The sequence below is a fragment of the Triturus cristatus genome, chromosome 11, assembly GCF_964204655.1.
Source record: "Triturus cristatus chromosome 11, aTriCri1.1, whole genome shotgun sequence".
Taxonomy (NCBI): Eukaryota; Metazoa; Chordata; class Amphibia; order Caudata; family Salamandridae; genus Triturus; species Triturus cristatus.
The window spans coordinates 1,050,750,006-1,050,775,261 of NC_140594.1; the positions used below are offsets into that span (position 1 = coordinate 1,050,750,006).

The window sequence follows — 25,256 nt, forward strand, 5'->3', positions numbered from 1 at the left end:
ACCTACACACCTTGCATCAGTTTTTACAGATGTCATGCTATAATAATTAAGGTATATTATGCAATCAAATGCAGCATTGCTTCGACCTGCAACCCTTAACTATTATTTCTCCTTCCCTAGTTTTTTAAAGGGGGCAGGGTTTTAGGGCTTTGAGCAGGGGGTCAGGATAGTTTCACGGGCTGGGGATGGATTTTAGGGCTCAGGGTGGGGGAGGGGCAATTTTCAGGAGTGAGGATCAATTTTAGGGCTCAAAGAAGGGGGCTGGGGTCAGGGTAGTTTTTTTGCAGGGGGGAGTGTTTTAGGTCTCAGGGTGATGGGAGGGGAAGGGGCAGTTTTCAGGACTGGGGGTCAGTTTTGGAGCTCAGGGTGGGGGCTGTGGTCGGTAGTTTTTCAGACAGGTCCTGAGTGTTAGGGCTTCTCAATGAAGATCTGGGGTAGTTTTAAGGGCTGGGGCGGGGTGGATTGCAGGGCTGGGTGTATCGGGGGTTACGGCTCAGGGTCAGGGGCTGGGGTGTGCACTTTACCTCGCATATCCCGTTAGCAATCATGCCTTTACAACAAAATTAGTTGTAAAGGCATGCGTAGCCAAGGCAATCGTGGTAAAGATGCTGTCGTGGTTCAGATCGCGTGGTTTAGGCATGCGTGGTTATAGGATACAACAGGTGCATTTGTCCACTGAGCTATCTTACAGACAAAGATGGAACAGTGGATAAATGCTTCTGCTGCAGGGAACTGTGTACTTCTCGCTCGTTTGAATCATATATAGCAAGTTGGCTTAGATTTCATCCTTCTCATGCCGACGAAAAACAACAAGGTGGTCTGTTACAACCTTAATGAATTTGAACGGCACCACCCAGAATTGCTATTTTGCTTTGTTCCACCGAAGTTTATAATGCAGTTATTTATTTGTTTTTTTGAAAATATTGTAAAGCGCTGTGTGTCATCTTTCAATTGCTTCAGGGTGCTGAAAGATTTCCCAGGAAATTCACTTTGTGCAAACATCAAGGATGCTAGAGTCTGATCCGGTGAGGTTGGAACCTTGCCCTACGCTTGGGACACTTGGGCCTCTTTTTCAACATGAAGTTTAGTTGAAAGCGAGGTGGAAATATTTGGTTTTCAACTGTTTTCACAGCATTTAGTTAAATGCAGATGTAATGTGTGGTTTGAGAGCATCCAACAAGGACCTAGAACAGAACATGGAGTTTCAAGTTCTTGGCTGTTTTTGACTCTTGTGCTATCACATGCAAAGGTCAGGGGTCAAAGGTTTTACTAGGCACCCAGTGGTGGTGTTCTGGTATACTAAGGTTGCCGAATACCAAGATTGCCTCTTCAAGAATCCATATCATGCATTTTCTTCTACCAATGTACACTTCCTATCTCTTTATCTCGCTCTTGCGGGTTCTTTTTCATCTCTGCTTCCTCACTGTTGTCCTATCTTTCTTTCCCCCTTTTCTACTTTGGGTCAAAGTCTGAATTATAAATAAGTCCTCCCAGTCGCCCAAAATGAGTGCCGGTGCCAACCACCTGCAGCCGCCTCTCACTCGTACTGTTTTCTTTTTGGTGCATCACTCTGCCTTCTAGGAAGTGGTTGAATTGCAAAGCATGAGGAACTATTTTACATCTGAAAAGTACACTTAATTATCAAAGATTTTGTAACATTCAAAGCTTTATCCCATACATGAATCCTCGACAAATAGCAATCCTTATTCACCATAATTTCAGGACCCGTTGGTTCACTTTGTAGTTCCTTCTGGACACGTTCTTGTGTCTCAGCAGGCACTTGTATTTCCAGCCACTCCCTCGAGGGCTGGACACACATGCACCCTGCACCCATCCATCACAGGCGTCACGGGTGACGGGACTGCAAATAAAAGGGCCCGGGTGCACATGCTCGAGGCCAGTTCCAGTACACCACTACAATGTGTTTGTGTTATCATTAGCAGCATGTGGCCCAGGGCCCACATCACCACACACTTTACAGAAAAACGAAAGAATTCCTGGGGACACTATACAACAATTCCTCTACAGGTGTCATTAGAAGAAAGACTCTTTCGAGTTCCTAACAACCACATTTTGCCCCTGACTGCTGATAAGATTCATCACTCCTGGCAGCACCCAAGCTCCTGTCACCAGGCCGCTGCTGTAATACAAATTAAGCACCTGGCGGATTTGGCAAAGCCAGTAGTTCTGGCTTATAAATAAATTGCAACCCAGCTCTTCGCTGGTGAGGTTAAGGACTTCTGACATTCCAGCTCCTGTGCTGCCCATGGTTTCTGTTAATTTTTTTTTTGTTTTGTTACTGATGACCACATACGTGAACAGTGCGGTGAGGTGTGCAGCCAAAGCCTGTGCTTTGAGTGTGCACACACATTTCCCAACGACACCCAGGGCTGGACTGGCCGGAGCGGGCATCGGGCGTTTCCCCGGGAGGCTGGAAGGGTGGGGGCCAGTTTTGCAGCAGTGGGGACCGGTTTTGCAGCAGTGGGGGCCGGTTTTGCAGCCGTGGTGGGCGGTTTTGCAGTAGTGTTGCAATATCACCCCCACTTACAAAAGCAGCAAGCAAACCTTTCTAGCCTCCCGGTGCTTGGTAGTGCTTCACCCGGAGCTGGTCCGAGAAAATGCCATGACTACTGTGGGTTCCCAGTCCGGCCCTGCCGACACCACCGCTGTTAACTACACACCCATTCTCATAGAACATGCGCTCAGCACATGAGTGCCTCGTTAAGTCCCAGGATGGCTTTCAGGCCCTTTATTTGACAACAGTGCAACTGCAATAGCATAACCTAATATTTCCTTTCATTTAAAGAGTTCCCATGTGTCTATGTTTACTGTTTCAACAGCTGCTCGAAGTGCTGTTACCAGCAACAAACACAAATTAACATAATAACACAACAAAAAACAAATATTGAGAACCTAAGAAAACTTTTCCAAATGAGTAGTGATTTCCCACTGAGTCGCCTATAGCTCTATTTAATGTTGATTATGGGGGCAATGTGAATAATAAGAAATCTACCAAGTTGAGTCTATTACTTTAATCACTGATGGAGTACTCCCATTCTCACTTCCCAAGTGTAGGTGGGATTTTAACTTTACCTGTGATCCACAAAGTCTCTTTGTGGATTTAACAGATGAGGAGGGTGAGTTACCAACCTATCAGCTCCTCTCTTACAAAGTTGGCCCTTAAGGGCCCTGCAAGTAATCATCATTTTCACATCCCACTGCTCACGAGTCTGCAATGGCAGATCTCCTACCGACGAAAATGCACGTCCTGCTTATAGAAAAGACAAACGGGCCAGGAATATCAAATATATTTTACTTCATGTTCAACACAGGAATCATAGGATTGATCTGGAAGGCATGTTGAGAGACAAGAGTGATCACGACTAGGCCTGGGCGAAATTTCTGTTACGCTGGCGTAATCTTACGTGATTTCGGTAATTTTGTGTTATGCTTCTTACCTGAAAGTCTCTAAATTATGCTACTATGCCACGTCATGTAACTAAGTACCATTAGTGGCAAAAATATCATGCATGCTCACTGGAGCACATGAACAACCAAAACATGAGCAGTTGGTGCTTGTGTGTTTTTGTGCACTATTTTTTAGCGCAAGATATAGCATCAAAAGTACAGATATCCTCAAGGAAAAAAGGGAGTCTGTCGGAGATGTGTGGTAACAGTAATACTTTTTACATTATTCATTAACAAAGACAAAAACTCAGTGCTTAATTTGAGCCGGTGTTTTCCGGTGCTCAGTACGGCACTTAACTGTCATCAACACACTTATGACACTGTGCCACATGGTGGCGCTGCTCATGTAATTTAGAGATGAGCAGAACAACGGTTGTTTATGAATACAAAATGCATTAAAAAATACTAACACCTGCCTCCCCAGCCATTCCTTTAGCTTTGGGGACCTGGAATAACCTGGACTATAGCACTTGCAGAAGCGAGAGATGGTTAGTAGTTGTTTTGGTACCGTTGTTGGCAGCGATGATGGGGCATTGGGTGGAGCAAGTTGAAGGGACCTCTTGGTCAGGGCCTCGGCACTTATTATTTTACAAATTAAGCACTGGATAGACTATCTCTATGATTGCCAAAATAATGCTCCTATTGTGGTTGGTGACAAATGATGGGCTTGGTTGCTTCTGGGGCCAAAAAGAATATTGACTGATTGTACTCCAGAGAGCCACTGCTTTGGGCAACTATGCAAATAGTTTCAAATCGTATGCTATTTTTCCTATATTAGATATATAGAGCTCGGAGAGCTTGAATTATGCAAATGTGAGGAAATTAGTTATCACAAAGCACCGATTAAAAAAAAATCCCTCTTATAATTGCCTTGCGAGCAATTCCAGATAACCCACATCTGGCGCTTAAACGTATGGAGTACCTAGGGAACCTCAGGCCATTTTTGTTTTGGGGTGTATTATTGTCTAATTTTACACTGGACCTTACAAAAATGCTGTCTACGAGATATGCTTATGGTCAATAACACCATAGGCGCTGGAAGATGGGATGCGGTTGGGGGTGCTGCAGTAACCCCAAAATAACCATGCTGGAGTTGAGAAGCTGAGGGAACAAATTAAAAATAAAAAGAAATACATTTTGTTTTTAACTCTATGCATTCAAAGACAGAGGTCAAATGTCCAACTATTTCGTCTGAAAAAAATGCTGCTTATTCTTTAAATAAGAATTGATGTTTATTTTTCTTTCTCTGCAAAGTGAGAGGATTTTGTAAAGTGAAATATTTGACAATCTTGCTAGAGTGGGGGGGGGAGCAGGGGGGGGGGGTGAAGGAAAGGCTGTAGAATTTGATTTTTTTCTAACACACTACAAAATTTAAAGGCCTGGAAATGAACTGTATAAATATTTCAAAATATACCAGATGTTAGGAGAGCACAAAAACAAATTTTTGGTAATTCTGTAGTGTGATGGACACAAAGATGCGAATGATGGTCACTGAAACCCAATTTCCACACAGTATTTGTGCACTAGATAGTTTTTATCTGTAAAACTGCGAGTCTCCAACTTCAGTGGCCATTTCAATGGAAAATATGAGCTCTGTAAATGACAGCGTGCTACTACACCATGCTTTAATAATATATTTTAAAAACGTGTGCCAAAAAGCACTACAAACTACATATTACACTTCACCCATCACTCTCCTGGGGTGTGGCTCAGGAATAACTCCGCTGGGAGTGCGGGAGGGTGTGTCTGTTGAGATAGGGGGCATCAGCGTACTGCCTTCTGGGATGTGCAAGGGGGCATTATGCCAATCTGCCCAGTCAGCGGTAGACTGCAAAGTGGAGTCATCCACCAGGAAGAGAAGTAAGCCTGGGTCTGAAGTACATGAGATAGGCAGGGCCCCTAAAACTATGTGGACTGGAGGACCAAAGTATGCAGCAGGTTGACTAAATTATGTGGCAAGAAAAGCCAAATTATGTGGTGTAATGAGGCGCATTCCCTGGCAGTATTAATTTTCAATCATGTCATTTTAGCACCCCAGAATACTGTCTGGGCAAGCCTTTCATCTCATCACTACCAGTTCAACACCTGAGTATAGCAATCCACAACAGAAAGGTGACATGCTAAAGTTAGCAAAGTGTCTACCAATGCTTGGCAACACGTGTGGACTCAATTTTTTCAGAACCTTTTATCCGTTTGAGCTAGAAGGCACTTTATTTGCTGAAATCTGCAGAATGTGCAGCAGAAGGTCACCTATCTGGCAAGTGTAGTAAGTCGATAAGCATGCAGAGCACCCTAGATGCTACAGAATATCATTCCAGTGGTCCAGGCGATAGGCAGTGGCTACCTCTTATTCTGGTGTGGGCCCTCAGTTGTGGACATGTGAGAAAGATTATATGCCATTAGTTGAATGCAGTGCTTAATTTGTAAAACAACAAGTGCCAGGGCTCTATTCAGGAGGCCTCTGCACTTGCACCCCCCATTGCCCCTGCCATTGTTGCCAATGACAGTACATACACAACTACTACTAACCAGCACACTATAAGTGTAACAATGCAGCTTATTCCAGGCCCCTGAAGCTATAAAAATAGATGGGCGGCAGGTATTAGTTGTTTTTAATGCATTACTAAATTAATGAACAATTGCTGTCCTGCTCATCTCTAATTTATACAAACAGCGCCACCATGTGCCAGTTGTCATAAGTGCCAGTGTCGACAATTAAGTGCTGGGGCAGACAATTAAGTGCTGATGCCAGCACCGGAAACTACCGGCTCAAATTAAGCACTGGTTGAATCAGTTTTCCGAATATTTTCGAAGTATATTTGGTAAAAGACTCAGCTGATTTCTGTGCTTATTTTGTCCTCTGTAAAGAGGGGTGTGCGTGGTGTCCTGCATTCTGTGGTGTCTTGGCTGTCGTGTTTTCCCTTCTCCAGTAGGGTACGAGGGATATCGGTGTAAAATGGACAGAAACAGTGTAGGGATTTCCACTCCTGGAAACAGAATCTGGGCTCTTAGGAAAATGGTCCTTTTTATTGCAGCGGGAGAGAGCCAATTATGGCCCCGAAGATCCAGGCCTATTCGTAAGTGATGGTCGTTTCCTGGTTTCAAACAATCAATAATTGAATTGATTTCCAAGTCCCTAAAGACATGCAGAGGTAAAAGCTGTTGTCACCATGTAAGTGAGCAATAGTGTCTGTATTACAGCCTGTCAAGACGTTTACTTGGTCTGGAATACATGTGTTAGAATTATTTGGTGTTCTGAACACAATCTTCCATATGGACCTAAGCACCAATAATGCCACAACGTATACACCAATGTGGGGGTGGGCTGAGGGGGTCATAAGACACATTCTTGTTGCTATTACTGGTGTGAAATACCCCCAGAACAAACATAGGCTGATTAATTTCTGATTTGATTTTTTTTTTTTAAATGAAATATACATCACATTAATTTATGGTGACCAGCTGACTCCAGGTCTATAAGGTGAATGTCCTGAACTTTTATCATTGATTTCAGTTGCGTTCGTCTAATTAGTTCAGGGGAAGCCATGCAAGACTAAAACACCCACAATGCATTAGGCTATTACACAAAAGTCCAGAACTAAAAACATTCTCAACAATGACCTCGAAGGAGGTGGTCACTCCTCATTCAGGTAGACTCTCAACCCGATTCGCTTTCTGACACCTACATCTTCACTCACTAAAATCTTTACTTTGTATCAGCGAGATATTTATCATATAATGAATTATTAGAGAGAATTGAATATAAGGTAGCAAGGCTTTGCTATTTCTCCCTAGTGATTATCATTTTAAAGGGTTGTAGAATTTGAAACCATTCTAATGTAAGAAAACTGTATATAATGCTATTAAAGTTGCAAGTGAATATTGTATGTCTGTTTTATGTAACCAAAGATGTTAGGGATTATGTGACAAATAGAAATATATGACCACATTTACAGGTTGGCAGTTATGGCACAGTGGGCAAAAATTGGTAGCTGACTCATCCAGCCGCCTTTAGCATTTCCTGACTTTTTAGGGATTGGGGACAGTGATCTTCCTAACAGTGACGTCGCTGCCAGCTCTGGCACTGGGAACATCCACTCCACTGAGCAACCACCAGTGCACCTGGACTTAGAAAAACTGTTCTATTTACACCGTTCTTTTGCCTTCACGTCTCTGCTTTTTTGCTGTCTGGGTCCACCATGTCAACTATTGTTGCACTGGACAGGTAAATTGTTCAGATGTCCCCCACTTGCTGCTAAAACATTTACCCTCCCAGCTTGTCAAGGATATTGTTTTTTTTTTAGACTTTGTCCCTTTTTCTTCATTTCACCTAGTTAAATGTTCTCTCAAGACCAATTTTACAGAGACCATTGTTTATCTCTCGATTTAAGGTGTATGCCTGCGTTGTAGAGATTTGTGACTGATCAAAGGTATTCTTCGGGTTGCACTCAAGTTGGTATACGTTCAGTCAAGGCCCAAAGTACAAGGAAAGTTTTTTTTTCCTTCCAAATTCTTTACTTTTATTTATTTATTTTTTCAAAATAGAAAAGAATCATCCCAACATGTTTCGCCCATGTGTTCTGCAGACTTTTTCAGGGCTATGTCACAAGAGTCAAAGAATTCACCAGAAAGGGATTTCTGGAAAGCCACAGCTTTCAAATATTACTAAATTGATGTATTGATATTCACCTAACACGCAAAAGATTCGGGCATGTATGTGAGTTCCCTCCAAGCTTCTGAACTTTTTCATGCCATTATATATGTTTTGTACACATATTTCTGCCCACAGCTGTTTTTTTCTAATCTTTGGATGGTGCAGTCTCTTGTTTGTGTGAATATGAATGTACATGGTTAAGACATTAGCAAAATGTTAATATCTTTTTGTTTACTTGTTCTTTTCTTGAACTTTATGCGAAATGGTGAATGGCAAAATATGGGTTCCAGTTTCGCCAGTGGGTAGCACACCGAAAAATCTTGCCAGTGGCTACAAGAGCTTGAACACCATTTGAGAAGTTTCTAACATCTAGTACTCGGACGGCCATCCTAATTTCCTCACTGCACTGGGTTCTGAATTCTAAGAAAGCTTTGCAGAGATGGAATTACCAAACTAGTGGAAGGTGGAGCTAGGCGACTCAGTTGAAGGCTAGGTGTGGCTTATTTATTTATTTATTCAGTGTTTTCTATAACAAGACCCAAAATTTGGGTGTCAGAGCGCTTTACAGTTCAACCACATTCAAAATCAGCAGATATCTAATTCTTTAACGTCAAGTACAATGTATACATATTCCAATAATATTGGCATATGCTTATCCTTAAACAAATCGCACAAATTGGAGATTACTAGAAATCACTAGATTACAGTAAAACATGCCATATCATACTTAAATTTCAAAATAAAACCACTACTGAAGATCCTAGGTATCCACACTGGTTATAGTATTGCTAGTCTAATCAAATATACATGTGGATTGATCGAGGTACCTGTCCATTGACATCCCTGATAAATGTATCCAACCTACCTGAATATAGACAGTAGAGCTTGAGCTTGATCTTTGGAAGCACATTCTGAAAGGCTATGAATGCCTGTAGTATAATGACGACCACTTCATAATGCTTACTCAGTGGTACCTATCCTTAGATAAACTCCAACACGTTTCCAAATCAGGAGGTAATTGTTGCCACTGTGCAGAGGTTGGCAAAACCTTTCTCTATATATGGTAGTCGGATTCTGTTTTTTTGAAGGGAGACTGTGGTGGAAAGGGAAGGGGTGCTGTGGTACTCGATTCCCATGGATCCTAGGGCAGCATAGCTAGGTTTCTGGAAAGGCGTTCTCTGAAACCCCTCCAAATCCGGTAGGATTTTATTAAATCATCTACTAGGGGCCGGCGATGTAGCTCATGGCCGGGCTTGGAAACCATTGTTTGCTCCCACGTTGTTACAATGGCACTACAAGCTCCGAGTGCTGACGGAAATGGAAAAAATATCCTTTGCATTGTACCGCCCAGAACCCAAATGTCAAAAGGTCTGGAGTCCACTATCCATTGCTTCTTTTGGACGTGGCACTATCGCATTCCCCGAGCCTACGAGTTCTATATTTATACTGAGTTTCCTTGATCGTTTGTAATTACAAGGGTTTCCAAAAAAAACCTATTAAATTGCATTTGGGAGGGATGCCATTGAATACAATGCTTTGTCTCAGTTATCGGAGTGGGTGGGGGTTGGGGTCTAGGGTTGTTGGTGGTATATTTCTCTAATATTGTTTTAGAAAGGAAGCGTTGACTGACTCCTCTAGCAGCAGTAATACCAGTGGTGGCCGCCACAAACAAAAAGTGGTGGGGTGAGTGGAGGGGGGAGCGCGGGATGGGGAGCGTGGGGTGGAAGTTTAATTTTAAAAAAATGAAAGACCTACCTGAAGCTGCCGGCGACCTGCCACATCGCACCGCAGTGTTCTTCTTCCTGGTCCCAGTAGACACTGGGACAGCATCGCAGACTCCCTGTGCAATTCCTGCACTGCTCTCATGCTATGAGAGCGGCACGGAGATTGGACTGAGCAGGCTGGTTTGACACTCCGCTCAGGCACAGGGAGTACGTTATGTTTCTCCAACCTGGCTGTTCAATACACCTGGGTTGGAGAAACCTAAGTGCGCATGTGCGTTTGACCGGGCTAAGAAGTGCACCAACCAGTCCTCCTCCCCCCTCCCATGGCACCGGCCCCACCCCTCCCTACACACGTGGGCTCAGCCAGTAGGTGAAAAATAAAACAATGATAAAATAAAACGTTATTTTTCAGCTGCTCGCTCTAAGCCAGTGGGGCGACAGGAGCTGCCCCTGTGTAATACTTGCCCCAGTAAGCACTATTTTATTGCTTGAACTAAATGAAAAGAATTGAGAATGTTGGTGCACTTTTTGCATATTCTGCAGCACTCATATCAATCATCAACAAAACGGTGGGTCTTGTGGTGTTGGGTCTCAGGCCCACATTACAGTAATGATGGACACAGACACTAGGGGATGTATAGCAGTAACTGGCCACGAGCACGTGCACTCGGGCCCTTTTATTGACGGGGCCACGTCACTCGTGGCACCCGTGATGGATAGGTGTGGGGGTGCAGTGTGTCCAGCACTCGAGGGAGTGGCTGGGATGACAGCTTCCTGCGGGACACTAGAACGTGTCCTGCAGGAAATTACAGGTCTTTGCTTAGCTATGTTTACATCACACTGGGTAGGGAACTGTAACTCATAATTCTGTTTTCCTTCAGTTTTACTCCATCCCGCCCCATATCCCTACGTCTCTCCCAGGTTGTCTCCAAAGAAACAGAGAGGGAGGTGTGCTTACAGGTTGACAGACTGTGTTTGACTCACTCTGCCAATGAGTATTAACAGCTTAGAGCACTTCCTGCTTCGGATAAAGAGATTTAAAAATAACCTCTATTCCTCAGCCTTGCAGTGATGGGTGTTGAAAGCATGCATTACTAGCGGTTCTGTGGAAGCAATATTTCAGAATGAACATTAGTACTCAAAAATAGATCATGAGGCAACATTTGTTTTAAATTATGGTACATTTGGTGTGGGGCTGTTAGTAAACATTGTGCATGCATCAAGGGTGGGATTCACAATTTGTTGACCTTTTTTAATTAAAGTTTGCTTTGCAACTACATTTTCAGAATGGACTATTTTTAACTAAACATTTTCAACGAAGTCCAATGGCCATTGCATTTTTTTAAACAAATAATTTCAGACCAAACAAGTGGTAGAATGCCTGATTTTCAGCTGTGTACGTGTCTGCTCGCACGCATGTATATGCTTGGTGGTAACATACATGTCCCTTAATTTTTGCAGCTACGTGCCTTCTGTCGGTCACGTTAAACTAGGCCAGGGCGAAATTTGAATAATGCCAGCATACTTCGTGTGATTTTACGACATTTTCATTACGCTTGTTATGCAGAATTACCGGAATCATGCCAATATGCCACATCGTGTTATTACTCCACGTTCAAGGCAAAAGTATATTATGGGAGGGCAGGAATAAAAAAAACGACCAGAAAACGGGAGGCTATTGTTCACAGCACTTGTGTTTTTGCCACTATGTTTTTTAATGTAAAATACATCCTCTCGTCCAACATAGACACAAGGACGCACTAAAATATAGCGCCAAAGGCCAGATTTGCATTTTATGTGACTACATATAACATTGCATAATTTTCCTGTCATTTTGCGTATTTACTCAAAAGCAAATTAATTATGCATATATTGCACAACCCTACTTTAATCAACTATGCTAAAGATATTTTGCCTTATAAAAGAACTATACATTCTTGGATTATCCAATGATACTGTCCAGAGAGAACAGTGCAACATCGTATAAAATAAGCTTTGTGACTGCCAACTAAAAATTAGTGTAATGCTACCAAATTCAGAACTGCTGACCCTTGGAGAAAGCGACAATCAGGATCTTTAGAACTGTTGTTCTCAAAGTGTCAGAAATACCAAAAGCAGAACGCAGCGCAGTGCTGAGCACTGAGAACCCCCCTGGGTAGCTATGCGCAGGGCCGGACTGGCTGTAGCGGGCACCGGGCATTTTCCCGGTGGGCCGACTGGGATGAGGGGGGCGGTTTTGATCACTGGGGGTCCATTTTTATTTCCGGGGGACGGTTTTGCAGCATAGCTACAAAATCGGCCCCTGTAACAAAAGCAGCTGCCGTGTTTTCCACGTCCCCCCCGACCCTCCACGGCCGATCCCACTCGATTGCCAGGGCCGGTTTGCATTCCCAGTCCGGCCCTGGCTATGCACTTGATAAATTTGTTTTCACTGAAGTGGTAAAAGAACAGTTATTGATGGGCTTTAGCCACCCACAGGTTTATGATGTCTACAGTTAACCATATAGCCCCTTCTACTCCTTGAGACCCCATTTTGTGGTAGTGTAGGCAAGGCAGGAAGGCATAGAATGGGGTGGTAAATGTAGCACAGACTATTCCTGGTAGTATACACTGTACTCACCTATCCTGTAAACTCTCCCGTAATCCACTATTCTCCACTCTGCTGTTCCTTCTTACTGTCTTTTCTCTAACAGAAAGAAAAGACAGACTCTACTTACCTCACTCAGCCTTGTATGCTGCTGCTCCAGTAGCATATCAAAACTTGAGGAGGGCCCCCTGCAAGGTAAATGGAGGCCACCCGCTCCGGATTTAATCAGGAGCTCTCAGGCCAGAGTACTGTGTTGAGAGGCCCCCCTGCAGCTTGGGGACCCCATACCGCGGGGGCTGCGGTGGCCTGTGTTACGCCACTGTGCTGCTCTACATTCACACAAACGACAATTTGACCTCTCTAACCCCTCCACCCACTGATCTCTTACCCGTTTTTCCGTCCCACTTTTGCAAACACTGCCGTAACTCTATGATAAAGATGATCAGTGGGGAGCAACATTAACACAAGGCAACAAAAGTCTGCAAGACTTTCACTTGTGGCCCGCCAGCATGGTGGTAGTTCAGATCCCCAGGTTGCTATTTTGGTTGAGGCACGGGGAACAGGCCAGGTTTCTGGGGCAGAAGAGGCCATCACTGATGTACAACAGCCGTGGACAGTGAATTTTAGATTCCACTGCTGCCCAGAGCTTGAATGAGAGAGCATATGAATAACCAGTGGCGGCTCGTCCACTAAAGCTGAGGAGCGTGGCCCCACTGCTCTGTGAGCAGTCCAAAAAGGAAAAATAAAAATGATAATAACGCAATGTTATTATAATTTATTTTTCCTTCCTGGGTCAGCTGGTTTACATTTAGGAGAGAGGCGGGGCGGGGCTGTCACATGAGCAGGTAGAGGAGTGGTGGGCATTCTCTTAAGAGCGCATGACGGTTTGGCTGGCCATCTTGTATTGCACAGCCTGGGTGGAGAACACGCACAGGCTCTCAGTCCCTGTATGAGCGCCGAATCACGGCGCTCACACCAATCACAACGCTGCCATCATGCTGGGGACAGCAGAGCTGTGTTTGCCTAGAGGAGTCTGGGAGCCTGTGTGCTTCCTGCTTCTGGAGTCGACTGAAGAGGACCAAGAGGTGGCAGCCAGCCTGCAATACTGTGCTGAACCCCCCCCCGCGCACCACGGGGGCTGTGGCGGCCCATGTTACGCCCGTGACAATTGGATGTTCTGCTCATGGCATTCCCGGACTCCTGAACTGTGATGATTCCCATCAGCATATGTTGGAATGAAGCCCGGCATGGAAAGTCTAACCCCCTGGAGACATATGGCCATCACAACACATATGTTTTTCAGCCATGTGTTTCAATAATGCGAATGCTGGATTTGTGGCCTTGGTATTGTAATAGTGGTAACATTAACATGTCTCATGCTACTGCAGATGTTCCAGAGCCCAGATTCTAAGTCTAAGGTAGCCTTATTAGTTTGTGTCTGGACAGAATGAATTTGAGGTCATTTACTTACAGGTCTCCAGGCTCTTTTACTCAGGTTGAGCAGGAACGAAGGGCACTGAAACCAGGCAGCAGAACTACAACGGTCACTTTCTCCAGACTATAGTGAACCCTTAGAGGTTTTATAATAGCTTAGACTATGCAATCTCTGTATAATCGCCTGTCTCTAATTTCTTTATAATCTGCGACTTGTGACGCACTCAGTATCTGGAATTCAGAGTTCCCACACAGCATATGCCACACTCTACTAATGAGCATTAGTTTCATATACATTGTGAAGAAGGCATTTGCTGGAAAAGATTGCTTCTATCTCTTATTTATTATTTTGTTTTTAATTTTTAATAATTCATGCTAGGTCCCAAGTGATGAATATTTACTCAAAAAGTGTAAGCAGGGGAGGAGCCTAGCGCTTGACCAAGATGGCCGCGTGAGCTCTGAGCTCCCGAGACCCTCGTGCCCTCCGTCGACTATCCTGTCTCTAATCCTGTCGGTATGCATGGCATCGTGTGGATGACCTGTCAGGGAGGCGATTGATGCTACCCGCGGTCGGATCGCCCACCGGGAACCGGACTTATGCCTGGCGGAAGATTGCGGCCTATCTCCGAGGGATGCCAGGCGCTAGAGTTGGCAGGATGCCCGACTTCTAGTTGAACAACAACGGCCAGGCGAGGTGTGAACAGTCGGACGGAGGTCCCCGTCCTTTCACTTTCGCTTTCTCTCCCTTTGTCAGCCCTGCCCCTGGAAGAGCTCTTGGTGGCTTTATTACCCTATGGACGCTCTGCAGGCTATTCTGGTGGCCCACTGCAGAACTGATCACCCCTGATTCCTTTCATTGAGAGGGACCCCTCTTATCTGAACCGACCTGCTTGGTATCAACCATGTCGGGCAAAGCAGAGGTGGATCGGCTGAAGGCTAAGTCTACCAGGCGGGGAGCCTATACCCAAGTCAATAGTATGGACCGCTATGCTCTGCAGAAGGGATCACCGAGTGGGTCGAGCCAGTCGCCGGATACCCAGAAGGAGGCCTCGCCTTTGGCCCCGGAGCTCTCACTACAGGATGTCATGGGCGCGCTCGAAGGGATGCAGACCTCGATTGGGAGACAGTTCGATGCCCTGGCGCATAAGGTGGATGCCATTTTGGTGGATGTTAACCTGATCCGTGCGGACTTGGGCAAAACGAATGAACGGGTTAGGACCCTGGACCTCAAGACCACGGGCCTCACCGAGGACGTCACGGAACTGCAGATCGAGGTTCGTAAGCTGAGGACCGAGAGTGATCTCGCCGCCCGCCGGCTGGAGGATTTTGAGAGCCGGGCCAGGCGCAACAACGTGCGCGTCATCGGGGTCCCGGAGTCCTCGGATGAGGCTTCGGTTGACCTGCTTGTCGAGGACTTGGTGCTTAATCATCTGAAGCCCAAGGGTCTTGGAAAGTTCTTTGCGGTTGAAAGGGCCCATAGAGTGCCGGGTGGGAGGCCCAAGGTGGGTGCCCCACCGAGGCCGATTGTCGCTCGGCTCTTTCATTTTCGAGATCGGGACGCTATCCTGCAAGCATCGAGGGTGACGGGCCCGGTCCCCTTCCAGAACGCGTCGGTGAATTTCTACCCGGACTTCACCCAGCAGGTGCAGAGGCAGAGACAGGGCTTTCTGGGGGTGAAGAGGCGGCTTCGGGAGAGGGATCTGAAGTATGCCATGCTCTTCCCTGCCAGACTACGTGTGGTGCACGACGATCGGACATTTTTCTTTGACTCTCCTGTTATGGCCGATGAATGGCTGGACGCTTTGCCCCGACGACGGACGGGGGAGGACGTTGCCGAGGATGGGGACAGTGGCCGGGATGGGCAGGGCTGATTTTTCGGAGCCGGTCTGACTCGATTTGGCTATATTTGAAGACTTGAATAGAGTGCAGTCAATGCGGAGGGCGGCGGGAGGACGAGGGGTGCTCTTTTCCTCCCTTAGGGTACTTTTTGTAGATTTTTGGGGGTTTTTGTAGGGCGACAGGCACATTGCAAGTTGGGGGGGCTTTGTAAGCTGCCGCAGGGGTGCAGGGTGGGGGGGGTTCCTGGGATTTTGGGTTTGTTGTTGGGGGGTTTATTTCTGCAAGGCATGATGATTCTTTCCAGGACTGTTCCATGGTGGCTCTTCGGGAGTGGGGTGGGCCTCTTTACGTTTGAGGATGGGGGGTAGGGGTTTAAGTGTTATAAGCTGGAATGTTAATGGTTTGGGGGATCGCATTAAGCGTGGGATTGTTTTGCAATTCTTGAAACGGTCAATGCCGGATGTTGCCTTGCTGCAGGAGACGCACCTTATTGGTAATACGTGCTATGCTCTGAATAGGAAGGGTTATAAATTCATAGCACATTCGGGGTTCTCCTCTGGGTCCAGGGGTGTGGGCATCCTAGTCAGAGCCTCGCTACCCTTTGAGGTGGACTCCACCATTGTTGATGATAGGGGGAGGTTTGTAGCGGTGGCGGGGCGGTGGGAAGGAAGAACTTTGGTTTTAGTTTCGGTTTATGTCCCGCCGGCCCTGCAGGCCTCCACGTTCACAGATCTGGGTAGGGCCCTGCTGGATCTCCCGGGGGTATGCTTGTGGTGGGAGGTGATTTCAACGCTGTTGGCTCTGGCCTGCTGGATAGATACCCGCCCAGAGACACAGGGGGGGCTCAGAGGTGGCTCCCAGACTTCCTAAACACGCTTGGCCTGATAGACTGCTGGAGGCTCCGGCACCCCACACAGAGCCAATACACGATCCACTCCGGGGCACATGGTAGTCTCTCCAGGATTGATTACCTACTCACTTTGGCTGCGCATGCCTCACTGGTCTCCGAGGCGAGGCACATGGCGCGTGGTATATCTGACCATTCGCCAGTGTGGATCCGGCTGGATCTAGGTCGGGAGGGAGGAGGAAGGGTGGCCCCTATTAACCCGTGGTATTTCCGAGACCCCAAGATGCGCAGCGCGCTGGTAAAGAAAGTAGATAATTTTTTCAAGGATAATCAGGGATCCGTGGACTCGGCTGTGTCGCTGTGGGAAGCATTTAAGACCGTGCTCCGAGGGGAAGCCCTCTCCCTAGTAGTAGCTGCCAAGCGGCGGAGAGATGGCGAGGTTCTGCAGGTTGAGGAGGAGATCGCGGCTCTGGAGGGAGCGCTGGAGGAGGAGGTTACAGAGTCCTCACTGCATGAGCTTTGCTTGAAGCAAGCTGAGTATAAGGACCTGGTGACGAACGCCGCTAAGACCCTCAGTAGGGAGCAGCAGGGCCGATTGTATGATGTTGGGGACAAGGCAGGGAAACTCCTGGCTTGGCTGGACAAAAAAGAACGGGTCAATAGAGTTGTGCCAGAGTTGACGGGAGAGAGGGGAGAGGCGATTGTGGAACCTGAGAGGATTGTACAGTGTTTCTCGGACTATTTCTGTAGGGTTTATGCCTCAGTGTCGGATAGGCCGCCCGAGGACTCGTCTGACCTTCTCCGTGATATCGAGTTGCCCTGTCTCTCCGACATAGATAGGGACGATCTAGATGGTGATATAACGGTTGACGAGGTGGCGGGGGCTATCCGCGCGTTAAACTCGGGTAAGGCCTCGGGACCGAACGGTTTGCCGGTCGATTTGTACAAGCTATTTCCGGATAGGGTCGCCCCTCACCTGCGCGCCATGTTTGTGGAGGCGCGGGGGAGTGGGACCCTCCCGTTGGACCAGCGACTGGCGACGATCGTGGTTATACACAAAGAGGGCAAACCCCGAGATAAGTGCGCCTCATATAGGCCTATCTCACTTCTTACACAGAACCGAATATTCTGGCTAAAATCCTGGCGACCCGATTGATTAGGGTACTCGGTGACTTGGTCCACGCGGATCAATCCGGCTTCATCCCGCACCGAAACACGGCGTTAAATCTTCGGCGCCTTCATGGTGTAATCGCCAGGGCGGACACACTGCGTGAACCAGCTATAGTGGCGTCTCTTGACGCCACGATGGCATTCGACACGGTGGAATGGGCATATTTGTGGGCCGTACTGATCAAGTTCGGCTTTGGCCACGGTTTTGTGAGTTGGGTGTGGTTGCTGTATGAGGGGCCACTTGCGAGTGTGGTGGTGAATGGTCGGGCGTCGACTCCGTTTCAGCTTGGGAGGGGTACCCGGCAGGGTTGTCCCCTGTCGCCTTTGTTGTTCGCCCTCGCCCTTGAGCCGCTGGCTGCGTGGATACGTTGGCACCCGGATATACGGGGCCTTAGATGGTCGCCTGAACACGAGGACCGTATTTCGCTTTATGCCGATGATATCCTGCTGTATCTTGCCTCACCCAAGAAATCACTTATAGTGGTCTGTGACGTACTCACATCTTATGGTAGGAACTCGGGCCTTGTTATCAACTGGAGTAAATCATATTTGTATGTTCTTAGTGGCGAGGTTCCCCCGATCCCTAGAACATGTTCGATACAGGTCGCTCAGCAGGGCTTCGTGTATTTGGGGATTTTTATCTCCATGGACTCTGCTGTGCGATATGAGAAGAACCTGCTCCCCCCCTGGCATGCCTGAGGCGGGATGTTGAAGGCTGGCGGAGGCTGCCGCTCTCCCTCGTTGGGCGTGCGGCCCTGTTCAAAATGATGTCGCTTCCCCGCTTCCTTTACGCACTGCAGAATACTTTGGACTGGGTTCCAGCCAAATACTTTCGGGAGGTCGAAGGCCTCCAACGAACGCTGCTTTGGGATGGGTGGCCGCGAATAGCTATCGCAAAGTTGACGCTTCCATGGTACGACGGGGGCATTGCGCTCCCAGACATCCGTCGGTACTATTGGGCCACCCAGCTGAGTGCGATCAATCATGGGTTTTATGGCCCTGCCCTCAGCCCTGGGTATGCCATGGACAGGTGGTTGCTGCGTGGTGGTAACTATTACAGGGCGTTGTATTCGCGGTCATTGGACTCGTCCCTCACGGGGCCCACTGCGGTGGCGGTGCGAGTGTGGAAGATGGCAACTGACTCGCTGGGCTGGAAGGATAGGCTCACCCTCGCTACCCCGCTATTTGAATCTGAGAGACTGGGTAGGCTTTGGCACACAAAAGGCTTTGACAAATGGGACTTGATCGGCATCTCCAGGGTCGGAGATGTCCTGATTAAGGGGAGGGTGAAGTCCTTTGAAGAGTTGCAGAAGGAGTATGAACTGGGGCCATCTGAGTCTTTCCGCTATATTCAGGTGCGTCACGCCCTCCGATCAGTCCTCATAGAGGGTGAGAAGGTGCCTGAGTCCTCTCCTTTGGAGGACCGGGTCCTTGATGGCCATATTCCCGAGAGCACGATCTCGCTCATCTATAAGAAACTGATCAACGTCCGGGCGGATATGCTTCTGGGGTTGAGGGACCAGTGGGCTAGGGATGGCCTCGAGTTGGATGACGAGGATTGGCAGTCTGCTGTTTCCTCTCCTAAGGAGGTTGCGATCCCGTCGCGTTTGAGGCTGGTGCAGCTTAAAATACTGCATCGAGTGTATGTGACGGGGCCAAGGCTGGTTCACATGGGATTCTCGGAGGACGGCCTATGCAGGAGGGGTTGTGGTATGGTGGGTACTTTCCTGCATATCATTTGGGAATGTGGTGTCATCACGGAATTTTGGAGGAGAGTCCATGCAGTGATGGGGGAGGTGACGGGCATTGCTATGCAGCCGGAAGCGCGGTGTTGTCTACTGAATGTCTGGGGGCCCACTGATCATAATGCGGCGCAGACCCAATGGGTGACTCTGGGCAACATGGTCGCTAAGAGAGATATCGCGCGATTGTGGGGCTCTGCGGGGCCCCCCACATTGACCGCGTGGAAAGAAAATATGGACTGGAGTATGTTAAGGGAAAAGACGGTCTATTGCGCTAGAGGCCGCCCCCGGAAGTGGCACGCCATATGGGGGCGGTGGAATCAATACAGGGGGGGAATATGTCTTGCCCCGGATCTGGATCCTCCCGAGGAACAGCTTTCCTCCTAACCTTCATTCCAGCTCAGTATGGTTTATGGACTTTTTGGCCTCTACAGTCCCTCTTCTTCCTCTTTACTTTGTACTGTAACTGTTAGATGAGTGGGGTCCGGCCTCCCCTGGGGGGCTCATCATGGGCTTTTAGTGTTCTTGCCTTGCTGGGGTTTGTTGTGCGTTTTTGTGTTTAATTAAAATTGAACCTTTGCACTTCTCCTTTCATGGTATTGGGGACGCATCTCTGTTTCTATATATCGATGCTGCCGAACCTCCGGGTTGTCGGCTGAATAGCTGTGTCCTGACTTTTGAAAATAAAGGTTTATAAAAAAAAAAAAAAAAAAAAAAAGTGTAAGCAGTATGAGGCCAAATGGAAGTATATTGATGAATGTGGATCACTTCTTTTATCTGGGGTGATCAGTAATGAAACAATAAAATGGGCATTCCAATCATCACAAAAACATCAATGTTTTTCAGCAGTGGCGGTTCCACTGCTAAGGCGGAAGAGCTTCATTGACATGACACAGCTGCAGGAAGGAAGAGGAGTGGTGGCACTGCTTCAAGTGCGCATGACAGTTTGGACAGCCAAACTGTCGTGCGCACTACGATCTCTCCACCCAAGCTGTGCTGTGCAGCCGGGTGGAGAGCAAGCACAGGGCTGAAGCCGGTAGTGAATGCCTAACTAGGGCGACACACCAATCACGGCACTGCTCTCATGATGGGTAATACCAGTATGAGACCAGACTCTGGATTGACGTGCGGGAGCCTGTGGCATGCCGGGAGTCGAGGAGCAGAGACCAAAAGAACACTGACGCTGCAGATAAGCATATTTTAAATTATTTTCCCCACGCTGCCTCACCTACGCTGCCCACCACTTTAATGCCCCAGAAGCTCACCTCTGTTTTTCAGTGGCACAAGGTACCATTTTTCAATTGTCAGTTTCCTTGGGATAGACACCAGTGTTCAAATGATGAGCCTCTATAAAGCTAGGTTTGTGTGTGTGTGTTATTAAGACAGCCCTGTCAATGTGCACCCTGCATCGTGCCCTGGCCACACTTCTAAAATGTTTGTGAAAACTAAACTACTTTTTCTTGCACTCATGCCCACTGAGTGGGGGCAAGCATGAGTTGATTGATGAGTGTTACCCAGTGAGGCTGGCAATCTTTGAAAATAGTGGGGCGCAAAGACAAGTGAGGCAGTTTCCTTCAGGGAAGTTCAGGTGTGCTGGAGAGGTTCTTCTCTTTCTCTCTTGAACATCTTGTAGAAATGGGACCACGTGCATTTCAGAGTACAACCTACACACACATTCACTAAAAAGCCAGAGTTCCCTAAGAAACAATTAATGAATCATTCCAGTATTTTTAAGCTTGGCCCATAAGTAAGGTTGACACCACACCTTAAGAAAAGAGCGAGCATAGAAAGGCAAACTGGTACTTTCTGCCTTACAATTTCCACAGAAATATCTAAAACTCCATAGGTGGCACAAACAATTCAGAAAGATTATTTAGTTTTGTCATATAATATTTCTAAACTTCTACACGTCACATCCTTTCATTTTTCCATCCTGCCTCTCCTATGCAGGTTGTCATGCAAAGAAGTACTACCAGACACGCTACCATAACCATGGAGTAACAGGAAAAATATAAAGTGTGCATTCGTGATAGGCCAGCGGTCCATGCCTGGTCCTTAACACATGTACAGTTTATGATGTTTGGAACACAGGGGCCTGGTCACTTTGTTAGTGGGCTGGTGTGTCGTGGACTTGTGGCCCCAGCTCTCCTGCAGAATGCTGGATGTTAACAATAGTAATCCAGTGATAGACTCTGCTTCACTCCTGGTATGATTAACAGTGAAGGGCCCGCAACACGGCTAATCACCATGTGTCATTATGTCAAGATGACACTCCCACAATGGTATGATGCTTGTCCTGACAACATGATGGTAATTCTTGAATTGTTTTGGGCAACAATCCCATGATCGTGCCCACCACTTGTACAACAATGACCTTAGTGTACTGTTGGTAATTCACTGTATATTGTCACCTTCATGTGATTGGTACAAGGCCAGCTTGGATATAGTGATGGTAATTCTTGGCATGTTGCCATCCTTAGCATCATGGTTCCCAAATCTGGTGTTATGTTGGCCCTGGCATATTGGTGTCATATTTAGGGCATCCAACCATGTCATGGTGGTGCCCATCCCTGGCAAAATGCTGACCTATATATATTGATATTTATTCTTGGTATATTGTTGAACAACCATTGCAAGATGGTGCCCACACTTTTTAAAATGCAGTCTATGGAATATTGGTGATGTTTCTTAGTGTATGGGCATCCATCTATGGCATTCTTGGCGTATCGTGGCATCCATGGATGGTGCCCACCCTTCAGATGATGGAGGCCCTATATAATCATGCCACTCCTTGGATTTGTTGACCATCCACGGCACAATGTTGCCCATCCTAGATAGATTCTTAGCACTGGCATATTGGTGGTTATTCCTGACATATTTGGGGCATCTATGGCATGATGGTGCCTTTCTGTGGTGTAATTTGGTCCTGGAATAATGGTCTTCATTCCTGGTCTTTTTGGTCATCCGTGGAATGATAGTGTTCACCCCTAGTATAATGCTGTCTAAGACATAATGGTGATAAGTCCTTGTATCTTATGAGTGGGCACTCCTGCCATGATGGTAACCATCCCTAGTAGTTGCTGGTAGTTGCATAAAGATGGGCATTTTTGTCATATTGTGGAAATCCATGGCAGGAGATGATGATACATGGAGATGCTAGGGACAACCTACTAATAAAAAACCTGTATTTCAAAGAGAAAATTGTGTTTTTATGGAAATTCCAATCTTGTGTTTGGGAGAATTACTTTTTTTCCCCCAAAAACAAAAATGTTTGTTTGAAAGTAAAGCGTGAGTTTTTTCAATGGCTTTTTAGACATTTAGGGGGTGAAATTACTTTGAAAAATGCACCATTGCGCCACCATTTCTCACAATTATTTTAGGAACGGGCAAACTGCAGTAGTGCTGGGCAAGGTCAAGGTTGCTTGACAGACCATGGAAGTACTGGAATATTTATTGAGTGACATTTCAGAATTCATGGCTTTTTAGCATATGTACTTAATTCTTGTATTGTGAAATGCACTATTTGACCCCCCTTCCTACACACACATAATGAGGAAATCAGGCTCACTCGTTTCACTCGTTCACTGCAATCTATGGTAGGTAATACAACTCACCACTGTCATGGACCATTGATCACTCTTGGCGGGAAGAGGAATCATCTAATCTTTTCACTTGACCACACAGAAAGGGCCCGATTACGAGTTTCGGCGTTGTAGGAGCAGGCGGTACACCACCGCCGTGCCCCCGCACCGCCGGGACTCGCCACCGCCCGCCTGCCAGATTACGACTTAAAAGTGGTCTGGCAGGCGGGTGGCGTGGCAGTCCTCTTTCAAAGTCGGCGAGTACCTTTGAAAAAAGGCACCGCAATAGGACCACACAACAAGGTTCCTGCATGGCATGGACTTGAACATCCATGTTGTTCAGAAACTGGTGCGCATGCACCCAGGGGGCACATGTTGTTATGTCCCCCGTGTGCATTCACATGTGGAGGAGGTACGGGGGGCCCTGTAGGGCCCCATTTGTTTCCTCTGCACCACGGTGTACATAGCGGAGGAACCTCCATGACACTACCGGCGGAGAGGAAACTTGTAATATGCCTGGCGGGTCTGCAGCAGTCCCGCCAAGCATATTGCGGCCTCTGGCTTCTGTGCCACCTCCCGGGAAGGGCGGTTCCCTGGCAGCGCCGGCTGTCCCAGGGTGGTCCAACTGCCCATCTAGTAATTGGGCAGTTGGACCGCTGGTGCGGCGGCAGTGGCTGGACCGCCACTGCCGCGCCCCACGAGTCTGGCGGTCCTCGGGCTGCCAGACTCGTAATCGGGTCTTTAATCTCTCCACTTCCCTGCACCACTCCACATAACCTGAGAAGGGAAAAACAGAAATTGTGGATTAAAGCATTATAATGGTGATGACAGGGGACCTATGCAAGTTTTTATAGTTGATTATGCCATTAAAATGTTTACGGTGGTGGTCATATAGAAGTGTTTATAGTTCTCTGCCACTCTATTGTCTTAAAAGGCGCTCTCAGTGCTCCAACATTTTCGTGTAGGGTGGAGCATTCAAAGAATTGTTCTTTTTGTATCCAGTAAAAGGTAAATCATTAATAGTAACCCCTTCCTTAATCTAATGCAAGGTAAAGTAATCACAGCAATTTCATTCTCTGATGAATTGCAGATTACCCTAATCAGAATAAACTCTAGTTAAGTAGTGAAGTGTTAAGTGTAAGTAATGTCTTTTAATCCAGTGCTAGTTAATGTAATCATAGTAATCTTATTCTGTAATCGAATGTTGGTTAAAGTAATCAAATATTCTCTTTCTTTAATTAATTGTAGGGTGAAGTAATCAGAGCAGTCGCCTATGACCTCATCTAGGATAATAAATTCACCACCTTCCAAGTTCTAATATCTTTCTACGCCGCCTTATGAACTGTTTCATCATCACCCCTTCTCTTCATGTTATAGCCTCTTTATATTAATGCAGTATACATAAAGCATGCATGATGGCATTCGCTGTATATTTCCCAGTAGTTTCTGTTTTCATTTTTAGTAGTCTGGGGTATTTCATGTTATTGCTTTTGTTATTAAATTAAAGGAGTATCTCATACATGCCAACATTTTCTGGCACTAGGGAGCTTTATTTTGTGTTTTATTGATTTATTGAGCACCTTAACACAAAGCATTTTGCAGTTATCATGCAAAAGGGTTTACTCAGCGAACACTGATGGGTAAGTTGAAGAGAGCATGGGAAATTCAACCAAGTGCTAGAGTACCAATAGATAATGAAGATTTTAAGAGATCATTCCGTTGTTTGCTTGAGAGAGGCAAATGCAATTTATGAAATAGGAATCGGGGAAGCGAGGGCGAAATTAATGTTGTAAAGGAAAAGATGCTGATGTCAGCAAGATATGTGAGCTGAGAGCTAGTTCAATGTTAAGGCATTGCAAGACATGGCCAGCAGGGGAACCAGAAAGCTCCTAAGAGCATCAAAGTCAAAGTAAACTAAATTCGGATTTTAGCGAGAAATCCATAAAAGGACAATAAACAGTCGTGGCTGGCATGACTCGCGGGTGAGGGGGTGTGGGGTAGCGCTGGGAGGGGGTAGTGCTGGGAGGGGGTAGCGCTGGGAGGGGGTAGCGCTGGGAGGGGGTAGCGCTGGGAGGGGTAGCGCTGGGAGGGGATAGCGCTGGGAGGGGATAGCGCTGGGAGGGGGTAGCGCTGGGAGGGGGTCGCGCTGGGAGGGGGTCGCGCTGGGAGGGGGTCGCGCTGGGAGGGGGTCGCGCTGGGAGGGGGTTGCG

General features: G+C 46.9%; 1 protein-coding gene across 5 annotated transcripts in view; it reads left to right on the forward strand.

The window, feature by feature from the left end:
- Positions 1-25,256, forward strand: part of MCF2L2 (MCF.2 cell line derived transforming sequence-like 2) — a 2,345,299-nt gene that overhangs the window by 129,896 nt on the left and 2,190,147 nt on the right. The gene's annotated exons all lie outside the window — the stretch shown is intronic.